Source organism: Bactrocera dorsalis, unplaced genomic scaffold (assembly GCF_023373825.1).
Source record: "Bactrocera dorsalis isolate Fly_Bdor unplaced genomic scaffold, ASM2337382v1 BdCtg032, whole genome shotgun sequence".
Lineage (NCBI taxonomy): Eukaryota > Metazoa > Arthropoda > Insecta > Diptera > Tephritidae > Bactrocera > Bactrocera dorsalis.
In genome coordinates, this window is record NW_026038083.1 from 120,001 (window position 1) to 130,000 (window position 10,000).

Here is a 10,000-nt window from a genome sequence, read left to right on the forward strand (position 1 = left end):
CATTATAATATACAAATAAAATCATATATAATATAGTGATACAAAACGGTGGGTAATGGTATATTATAATAAATATTTGACATAATCATAACACAAAACTAAGTATTTTTACGCAAAATACAAAATGGTGTAATTATTGCAAATCTCATTTGACAAATATTATAATATACCAAAAGTAATATAGAAATACAAATAAAAGAATATAGTTTAAAAAGTTATACAGGTAAATTATTTTCATATGAGTATTAACTTTATAAAGTCGTATAAGTCAGAAAGTCATACAAGTAATTAATTTTCATATAAATATTAAGTATTAAGTTTATATAAGTCAAGAAGTCATATAAGTAATAAATTTTCATATAAGTATTAAGTATAAAAGTCATATAAGTAATAAGTTTAAAAGTCATACAGGTAAATAATTTTCATATAAGTATTAAGTGTAAAAGTCATATAAGTAATAAGTTTAAAAGTCATACAGGTAAATAATTTTCATATAAGTATTAAGTTTATATAAGTCAAGAAGTCATATAAGTAATAAATTTTCATATAAGTATTAAGTATAAAAGTCATATAAGTATTAAGTTTATATAAGTCAAGAAGTCATATAAGTAATAAATTTTCATATAAGTATTAAGTGTAAAAGTCATATAAGTAATAAGTTTAAAAGTCATACAGGTAAATAATTTTCATATAAGTATTAAGTGTAAAAGTCATATAAGTATTAAGTTTATAAAGTCATGTAAGTAATAAATTTTCATATAAGTATTAAGTATAAAAGTCATATAAGTATTAAGTTTATATAAGTCAAGAAGTCATATAAGTAATAAATTTTCATATAAGTATTAAGTATAAAAGTCATATAAGTAATAAGTTTAAAAGTCATACAGGTAAATAATTTTCATATAAGTATTAAGTGTAAAAGTCATATAAGTAATAAGTTTAAAAGTCATACAGGTAAATAATTTTCATATAAGTATTAAGTGTAAAAGTCATATAAGTATTAAGTTTATAAAGTCATGTAAGTAATAAATTTTCATATAAGTATTAAGTTTATATAAGTCAAAAAGTCATACAAGTAATAAATTTTCATATAAGTATTAAGTGTAAAAGTCATATAAGTAATAAGTTTAAAAGTCATACAGGTAAATAATTTTCATATAAGTATTAAGTGTAAAAGTCATATAAGTATTAAGTTTATATAAGTCAAAAAGTCATACAGGTAAATAATTTTCATATGAGTATTAAGTATAAAAGTCATATAAGTATTAAGTTTATATAAGTCAAGAAGTCATATAAGTAATAAATTTTCATATAAGTATTAAGTATAAAAGTCATATAAGTAATAAGTTTAAAAGTCATACAAGTAAATAATTTTCATATAAGTATTAAGTGTAAAAGTCATATAAGTAATAAGTTTAAAAGTCATACAGGTAAATAATTTTCATATAAGTATTAAGTGTAAAAGTCATATAAGTAATAAGTTTAAAAGTCATACAGGTAAATAATTTTCATATAAGTATTAAGTTTATATAAGTCAAGAAGTCATATAAGTAATAAATTTTCATATAAGTATTAAGAATAAAAGTCATATAAGTATTAAGTTTAAAAGTCATACAGGTAAATAATTTTCATATAAGTATTAAGTGTAAAAGTCATATAAGTAATAAGTTTAAAAGTCATACAGGTAAATAATTTTCATATAAGTATTAAGTGTAAAAGTCATATAAGTATTAAGTTTATATAAGTCAAGAAGTCATATAAGTAATAAATTTTCATATAAGTATTAAGTATAAAAGTCATATAAGTATTAAGTTTATATAAGTCAAGAAGTCATATAAGTAATAAATTTTCATATAAGTATTAAGTGTAAAAGTCATATAAGTAATAAGTTTAAAAGTCATACAGGTAAATAATTTTCATATAAGTATTAAGTGTAAAAGTCATATAAGTATTAAGTTTATAAAGTCATGTAAGTAATAAATTTTCATATAAGTATTAAGTATAAAAGTCATATAAGTATTAAGTTTATATAAGTCAAGAAGTCATATAAGTAATAAATTTTCATATAAGTATTAAGTATAAAAGTCATATAAGTAATAAGTTTAAAAGTCATACAGGTAAATAATTTTCATATAAGTATTAAGTGTAAAAGTCATATAAGTAATAAGTTTAAAAGTCATACAGGTAAATAATTTTCATATAAGTATTAAGTGTAAAAGTCATATAAGTATTAAGTTTATATAAGTCAAGAAGTCATGTAAGTAATAAATTTTCATATAAGTATTAAGTATAAAAGTCATATAAGTAATAAGTTTAAAAGTCATACTGGTAAATAATTTTCATATAAGTATTAAGTGTAAAAGTCATATAAGTATTAAGTTTATAAAGTCATGTAAGTAATAAATTTTCATATAAGTATTAAGTTTATATAAGTCAAAAAGTCATACAAGTAAATAATTTTCATATAAGTATTAAGTGTAAAAGTCATATAAGTAATAAGTTTAAAAGTCATACAGGTAAATAATTTTCATATAAGTATTAAGTGTAAAAGTCATATAAGTAATAAGTTTGAAAGTCATACAGGTAAATAATTTTCATATAAGTATTAAGTATAAAAGTCATATAAGTAATAAGTTTAAAAGTCATACTGGTAAATAATTTTCATATAAGTATTAAGTGTAAAAGTCATATAAGTATTAAGTTTATAAAGTCATGTAAGTAATAAATTTTCATATAAGTATTAAGTTTATATAAGTCAAGAAGTCATATAAGTAATAAATTTTCATATAAGTATTAAGTATAAAAGTCATATAAGTAATAAGTTTAAAAGTCATACAGGTAAATAATTTTCATATAAGTATTAAGTGTAAAAGTCATATAAGTATTAAGTTTATAAAGTCATGTAAGTAATAAATTTTCATATAAGTATTAAGTGTAAAAGTCATATAAGTAATAAGTTTAAAAGTCATACAGGTAAATAATTTTCATATAAGTATTAAGTTTATAAAGTCATGTAAGTAATAAATTTTCATATAAGTAATAAATTTTCAAAAAAAAAACAGTGTGCAAAAATACTTTTGATGTTATAAGTTTGCTTATAACCATAGAGAGCTCTGAAAATCATATAAATTACCTATGGATATTTGAGTTTGTAAATTTTAAATGGGTCAAAGTAAATTTTCCATACGATTTCGGGTTGGTGAGGTCAACGTGGCAGCAAATATTTATAACAAATCTGCACAAATTTTTTCAAATTGACATGACTGAAATAGTACTTATATGAAAATGATTAGTTGTATGACTTTATAAGTTAGTACTTATATGAGAATTTTTTATTAGTGAAAACTAGTTAATATATGTTATATCTCTATATATTTCCATATATTTTAGTTGACTACGCTTTTTTACTGGTATGAAATTTTTCATTTAGTACTTGTATGAGAATTTTTATACTTGTATGACTTTATGAACTTAGTATTTATATGAAAATTTTTATACTTCTATGACTTTATAAGTTAAGTATTTATATGAAAAAGTTTTATTTTATAAGTATTTCAGTAAGTAATTTGTATACGTAAATTTGTGGATTCTTTTTTATTCCTGGTACCTGCTGCAGTTAGTTTAAATGGACAAATTTTGTTATATTAAAACAATATGACGAAATTTAATATTCTATACTTAACCAGTAGCATATGAAAGAAATATTTTAACTTTCTTTTAAACTATTCTTATTACACATAAAATATATGTGCTAATGGAATTGTATTAAATTAAGTGAAATATTTATGGTTATTACGCTCAAAAAAATACTTTCATATCATATATTTATTAATTAAAAATAAATATAATTGAATTTGAAATTATTAATTTCAAATCAAAGAAAAAATGTATATATTCTTAAAAAAGATATATACACATTATGCATTGAAATAAAGTAAAATGTATAAAAAATGATATTATTTGAAAGTTTAGCTAATATAAGAAGAAATATCGTTCTTACATAATTAAATAATAATATGTATAAGAGAACGAAAATTCTTTTCACGATACAAAAGGCAAAAATAATAAGCAACCGCCGTATTGCAACACAACACACATAACAAACAAACGACAGTTCCAATTTAATTGGACTGAATGAAAGAAGGCACAATATAAGAATTAATAAATATATATTTATATATATAAATGAATAAAAAATGGTATTTGGGGCTACCATAAGAATATATGTATAAAAGCAATCAAAATAAAGCTTTATAAAAAAATCGACAAAAAAATATATAAAGCAAGCGATAAATAAAAGGAAGAGCTTTATAAAAAAGTTAATGTGTTGTCTGTGTTTGTATATAAAGGTTGTCTTTTTATGTTTTGTGTATTGTATTGTGTAATTTTCAAATAAGAAAATATCATTTAAAATTTTATATAATATAAAAAAATATTATATAAAAAATAATATAAATAATATTATTCTGGTTGATCCTGCCAGTAGTTATATGCTTGTCTCAAAGATTAAGCCATGCATGTCTAAGTACAAACAAATTAAAAGTGAAACCGCAAAAGGCTCATTATATCAGTTATGGTTCCATAGATCGTTAACAGTTACTTGGATAACTGTGGTAATTCTAGAGCTAATACATGCAAAATAAACACGGACCTTTTGGAACGTGTGCTTTTATTAGGCTAAAACCAAGCGATCGTAAGATCGTTATATTGGTTGAACTCTAGATAACTTGCAGATCGTATGGTCTCGTACCGACGACAGATCTTTCAAATGTCTGCCCTATCAACTTTTGATGGTAGTATCTAGGACTACCATGGTTGCAACGGGTAACGGGGAATCAGGGTTCGATTCCGGAGAGGGAGCCTGAGAAACGGCTACCACATCTAAGGAAGGCAGCAGGCGCGTAAATTACCCACTCCCAGTTCGGGGAGGTAGTGACGAAAAATAACAATACAGGACTCATATCCGAGGCCCTGTAATTGGAATGAGTACACTTTAAATCCTTTAACAAGGACCTATTGGAGGGCAAGTCTGGTGCCAGCAGCCGCGGTAATTCCAGCTCCAATAGCGTATATTAAAGTTGTTGCGGTTAAAACGTTCGTAGTTGAATTTGTGCTTCATACGGGTAGTACAACTATAATTGTGGTATGTACATTACCTTATGTATGTAAGCGTATTACCGGTGGAGTTCTTATATATAATTAATACAATGTATTTTTTATATATTCCTCCTATTTAAACCTGCTTCAGTGCTCTTCATCGAGTGTTGTTGTGGGCCGGTACAATTACTTTGAACAAATTAGAGTGCTTAAAGCAGGCTCCAAATGCCTGAATATTTTGTGCATGGAATAATGAAATAAGACCTCTGTTCTACTTTCATTGGTTTTTAGATCAAGAGGTAATGATTAATAGAAGCAGTTTGGGGGCATTAGTATTACGACGCGAGAGGTGAAATTCTTGGACCGTCGTAAGACTAACTTAAGCGAAAGCATTTGCCAAAGATGTTTTCATTAATCAAGAACGAAAGTTAGAGGTTCGAAGGCGATCAGATACCGCCCTAGTTCTAACCATAAACGATGCCAGCTAGCAATTGGGTGTAGCTACTACTATGGCTCTCTCAGTCGCTTCCCGGGAAACCAAAGCTTTTGGGCTCCGGGGGAAGTATGGTTGCAAAGCTGAAACTTAAAGGAATTGACGGAAGGGCACCACCAGGAGTGGAGCCTGCGGCTTAATTTGACTCAACACGGGAAAACTTACCAGGTCCGAACATAAGCGTGTAAGACAGATTGATAGCTCTTTCTCGAATCTATGGGTGGTGGTGCATGGCCGTTCTTAGTTCGTGGAGTGATTTGTCTGGTTAATTCCGATAACGAACGAGACTCAAATATATTAAATAGATGCTTTCAGGATTATGGTGTTGAAGCTTATATAGCCTTCATTCATGCGTTCATCTTGAATGGACAAGTGTTTGAATGTGTTTATATAAGTGGAGTCGTACCTGTTGGTTTGTCCCATTATAAGGACACTAGCTTCTTAAATGGACAAATTGCGTCTAGCAGTAACGAGATTGAGCAATAACAGGTCTGTGATGCCCTTAGATGTCCTGGGCTGCACGCGCGCTACAATGAAAGTATCAACGTGTATTTCCTAGACCGAGAGGTCCGGGTAAACCGCTGAACCACTTTCATGCTTGGGATTGTGAACTGAAACTGTTCACATGAACTTGGAATTCCCAGTAAGTGTGAGTCATTAACTCGCATTGATTACGTCCCTGCCCTTTGTACACACCGCCCGTCGCTACTACCGATTGAATTATTTAGTGAGGTCTCCGGACGTGATCACTGTGACGCCTTGTGTTTCACGGTTGTTTCGCAAAAGTTGACCGAACTTGATTATTTAGAGGAAGTAAAAGTCGTAACAAGGTTTCCGTAGGTGAACCTGCGGAAGGATCATTATTGTGTTCCTATCCGAAAAAATATAATATATATATATATATATAAAAAAAGAAAACAAACAAAACAAAAAAAAAAAAAAAAAGAATAAAAAAGAAAAAAAAAATATACATTTTTTTTTCTTTTTGTTCTTTTCATTCGATATGTTTTGAATTATTGATAATTATTATATAAATCTTATGGGTATATCAATAATTCGTATAAAACATATTTGAGTGTTTTTCTTTTTTTTCTTTTTTTTTTTTTTACTCCTTGTAATGCATTATGAACAGTATATTATACATATATTGGGAATTTCGCATACATTGTATTTGAACGCTAAAAAACCTTTAAACATATATAGCTGTACTTATTATTATAAAAATGATAAGTTAATTTGTTCACATTAACGTGCAATTCCTTTTTTATGGTTATTTTCTATTTGTGTTTAAGTATATGTTATATACATGTGTCATATACGTTAGTATAAGTATATGTATTATATACATATCATATACGTAGTATAGTATATAAATATACTCTGGTCTGTTTTTATTCAAGAAGTTATGGTTAAATGCACAAATAAAAGAGAATAACTAAAAACTGGTATTGCTGTTTTTGTTGACCTAAGACATGCGCAGCTTGCAAATGTTTGGGTTTAAAATTACAATTTATTGAAAGATGTGTTGGAATTTTATTTTAAAAATTTGTTATAAATATTATTATTATTATTCTTTCAATAAATTAAAAACTCTTGACTTTGAATCAAAAAACACAAAAAATTTTTACTCTAAGCGGTGGATCACTCGGCTCATGGGTCGATGAAGAACGCAGCAAACTGTGCGTCATCGTGTGAACTGCAGGACACATGAACATCGACATTTTGAACGCATATTGCGGTCCATGCTGTTATGTACTTTAATTAATTTTAAAGTGCTGCTTGGACTACATATGGTTGAGGGTTGTAAGACTATGCTAAATTAGTTGCTTATTCTTTTAGTTAATTAAAAGAATTTAAGCATATGGTATATTATTGGATTGTGTTTTCCAATCCATAATATTAATAGCATAAAAAGAAATATATACAATATATTCTTGAATACCTCATATTTGAACGAAATTTTATAATAAATGAGAATCTTAGTATTCCCAAAATAAAAAAAAAATTTCAATATTATTTAAAATATATTTAAATAAATACATTACGAGGACAGTCTAGCATAAAATATATTCATATTGTGACCTAGACCTTAAGTCCCTAATGGTATTTATTTAAAAAGTGGAGTGATTTAAAATTATATATATTTTAATAATATGAAATGTATTAATAATTTGAATTGGGATGAAAAGATTTTATGTTTATTATTAGAAATTTATAAAATGGTATCGAGATATAAAATATGTTTCTTTAAAATAGCGAAAAAAAAAAAAAAAAATAATAATAATAATAAATTTTTTATACAACCTCAACTCATATGGGACTACCCCCTGAATTTAAGCATATTAATGAGGGGAGGAAAAGAAACTAACAAGGATTTTCTTAGTAGCGGCGAGCGAAAAGAAAATAGTTCAGCACTAAGTCACTTTGTCTATATGGCAAATGTGAGATGCAGTGTATGGAATATCTTAATATCTAGTATGAGAAATTAACGATTTAAGTCCTTCTTAAATGAGGCCATTTACCCATAGAGGGTGCCAGGCCCGTATAACGTTAATGATTACTAGAAAGATATTTCCAAAGAGTCGTGTTGCTTGATAGTGCAGCACTAAGTGGGTGGTAAACTCCATCTAAAACTAAATATAACCATGAGACCGATAGTAAACAAGTACCGTGAGGGAAAGTTGAAAAGAACTCTGAATAGAGAGTTAAATAGTACGTGAAACTGCTTAGAGGTTAAGCCCGATGAACCTGAATATCCATTATGAAAAATTCATCATTATAACTGTGGTATTTAATTTTAAATATTATAGTAATAGTGTGCATTTTTTTCATATAAGGACATTGTAATCTATTAACATAATAAAGTATTTATCAAAAGATCATTGGTTTTAAGTTTATTCAAATTAATTTGCTTTTAGCTTATTAACATAGAATAAATACTGATGATTTGATAAAGTGTTGATAGATTTTATTATATATAATGCTAAAATTCTTTTGAATTTTACAATAATATTATTATCATTGATTTTAATATTAATTGTATGCATTTATATGATTAACAATGCGAAAGATTCAGGATACCTTCGGGACCCGTCTTGAAACACGGACCAAGGAGTCTAACATATGTGCAAGTCATTGGGTTATATTAAACCTAATGGCGTAATTAACTTAACTGTATGGGATTAATTTTTAGTGTATTACACTATTAATTCAATCCCGGGGCGTTCCATATAGTTATGTATAATGGTAATTTATTATTATTTATACCTCTAACTGGAGCGTACCTTGAGCATATATGCTGTGACCCGAAAGATGGTGAACTATACTTGATCAGGTTGAAGTCAGGGGAAACCCTGATGGAAGACCGAAACAGTTCTGACGTGCAAATCGATTGTCAGAATTGAGTATAGGGGCGAAAGACCAATCGAACCATCTAGTAGCTGGTTCCCTCCGAAGTTTCCCTCAGGATAGCTGGTGCATTTAAATATTATGTAAAATAATCTTATCTGGTAAAGCGAATGATTAGAGGCCTTAGGGTCGAAACGACCTTAACCTATTCTCAAACTTTAAATGGGTAAGAACCTCACCTTTCTTGATATGAAGGTTGAGGTTATGATATAATGTGCCCAGTGGGCCACTTTTGGTAAGCAGAACTGGCGCTGTGGGATGAACCAAACGTAATGTTACGGTGCCTAAATTAACAACTCATGCAGATACCATGAAAGGCGTTGGTTGCTTAAAACAGCAGGACGGTGGACATGGAAGTCGTAATCCGCTAAGGAGTGTGTAACAACTCACCTGCCGAAGCAACTAGCCCTTAAAATGGATGGCGCTTAAGTTGTATACCTATACATTACCGCTAAAGTAGATGATTTATAATACAATTTCGGTTGGATTATAAATTTTGAAACTTTAGTGAGTAGGAGGGTACAATGGTGTGCTTAGAAGTGTTTGGCGTAAGCCTGCATGGAGCCGCTATTGGTACAGATCTTGGTGGTAGTAGCAAATAATCGAATGAGACCTTGGAGGACTGAAGTGGAGAAGGGTTTCGTGTGAACAGTGGTTGATCACGAGTTAGTCGGTCCTAAGTTCAAGGCGAAAGCCGAAAATTTTCAAGTTTTAATGAAATGAAGTGAAATTTAATTTTTTTATTTCATAGTAATTAAACACTTGAATAATTTTGAACGAAAGGGAATACGGTTCCAATTCCGTAACCTGTTGAGTATCCGTTTGTTATTAAAAATGGGCCTTGTGCTCATCCTGGCAACAGGAACGACCATAAAGAAGCCGTCGAGAGGTATCGGAAGAGTTTTCTTTTCTGTTTTATAGTCGTACTACCATGGAAGTCTTTCGAAGAGAGATATGGTAGATGGACTAGAAGAGCATGACATTTACTGTTGTGTCGATATT

At 28.0% G+C, this 10,000-nt stretch overlaps 2 non-coding genes and 1 pseudogene across 2 annotated transcripts; all 3 read left to right on the forward strand.

Annotated features, from left to right (window-relative positions):
• The first annotated feature begins 4,463 nt into the window (after positions 1-4,463).
• On the forward strand, positions 4,464-6,453 carry LOC125780002 (small subunit ribosomal RNA). Its single transcript, XR_007423502.1, has one exon. It is a non-coding gene; the product is annotated as a small subunit ribosomal RNA (ribosomal RNA).
• A 762-nt stretch (positions 6,454-7,215) lies between these two features.
• Positions 7,216-7,394, forward strand: LOC125779995 (5.8S ribosomal RNA). Its single transcript, XR_007423495.1, has one exon. It is a non-coding gene; the product is annotated as a 5.8S ribosomal RNA (ribosomal RNA).
• A 496-nt stretch (positions 7,395-7,890) lies between these two features.
• LOC125780006 (large subunit ribosomal RNA) overlaps positions 7,891-10,000 on the forward strand; it is a 5,704-nt pseudogene continuing 3,594 nt past the window's right edge.